The sequence below is a fragment of the Sinocyclocheilus anshuiensis genome, unplaced genomic scaffold, assembly GCF_001515605.1.
Source record: "Sinocyclocheilus anshuiensis isolate Anshui unplaced genomic scaffold, SAMN03320099.WGS_v1.1 scaffold681, whole genome shotgun sequence".
Classification (NCBI taxonomy): Eukaryota; Metazoa; Chordata; class Actinopteri; order Cypriniformes; family Cyprinidae; genus Sinocyclocheilus; species Sinocyclocheilus anshuiensis.
Genome location: NW_015537978.1, coordinates 83,984 through 85,637, shown reverse-complemented (window position 1 = coordinate 85,637; position 1,654 = coordinate 83,984).

Below are 1,654 nucleotides of genomic sequence, written 5' to 3'. Positions count from 1 at the left end.
ACACACACACACACACACACACACACACACACACACACACACAAACATTCATTCTTGTACAGCTATCTTTGTGAAGACATTCATTGCCTAACCCTAACCCTAGCGTTAACTTCATTATAACCTTGACCCTAAAACCAAGTCTTAACCCACAAACAGCCCTTTAAAGGGGTGCCAGAAAGTAAGGACCCTCTTGGTCCTCACTCCAATGGCTAAACCTCAAACTGGCTCTCACAAAGATAGTAGTTCAAGTACACACACATACATACACACACACACACACACAGACTTTGAAGCACAGTGAGTGAGCTGTGACCTTTAGAGTCAGATTGGGACATTCAATACAATACTACAGTTGTGTCAGAAATAGGAACACACAGACAATTCATTCTTTCTGTAACACACAATACACACAATACACACAAGTTCTCTCACTCTCTTACACACGTACACAATACTATTACAGTGATGAACACAATAGTGCTAATGTGTGGTTTGAAATAAATCTAAATAATTTTGTGTGCTCCATAAAAAACAAACAATAATAAAAATTAAAAAAATCTTAGTATTTTTGTCTTCTTTTCCAATATAAATATCTAAACATTCTTAAATCATGATACACATACTTGAGAAGCAAACTTACTTAGATATTAAGTCTTGTTTTCCAAATAAACAAGTTCTATTTTTCTTATCCTACTGAATATCTGTTGTTTTAAGCATAAAGTCGTTTAATTTTGATATTTTTTTATTTTCTTATACCATTTTGCTTCTTAAATATCTTGATTTAAGAATGTTTAGATATTGTTTATCAGTGAAAAACAAGACAAAAATACTAAGAAAATAATTTTTGCATGGACTTGGAATACCACACAGTTGTATGGAAAAAAACAAAAACAAGGGTACGATGATAAGCTAATAGATTTTTAATTTTGTGTGAAATATCCCCATACAAATATTTAGTTATAGACCTATGTAAATTTGTTCTGTAGCTCTAAGATCTTCTTAGGTTCAGCCGCCAGGAAACACACAAACTGACACAATGTACCTTGAATGCGCTGTAAACAGCTTAACCCTAAAACTGGCAACGTATCCTGTGGGATACAAACATATGAGAGGCTGTGGGGAGAGGCAGGGAAGGTGTAGGTCTCATTTCTTGATTTCATGTTGAAAGGGTGCTTGTTGTGAATATTTAGATATATTGACTTTGCTCATACATTCTTTGTTTAGCTCACGGGCAGCATTAAAAGTTGATCTAGTTCACATATTTACACGTTGGAGGGGACTTACCTGTTTAAAAAGCTGTTATTCAGCATTAGTGTATTAGGTTTACATTGAAATTTTATGAATTAAATGCTTAATTTTTTTGTAATCTGTCTCTAAATGTTTGTATGGGGGGGGAGTCGTGGCCTAATCGGAACATAACTTGGTTAGACATATGGCTTAGATTTTATAGCAATTTGAAGTGCAACATATTTTATAAAGTATTTATTTTATATACAATTAAAAAAAAACGTATACTGCATTATTTTTACTGCAAACTTAAACTTCTATAACTTTGTTATACTTTCTTTTTTTTTTTAATGCTTTGGTAACACTTTACTTGAAGGGGTGTGCATAAGACTGACATGACACCTACATAATCATGACATGACACATG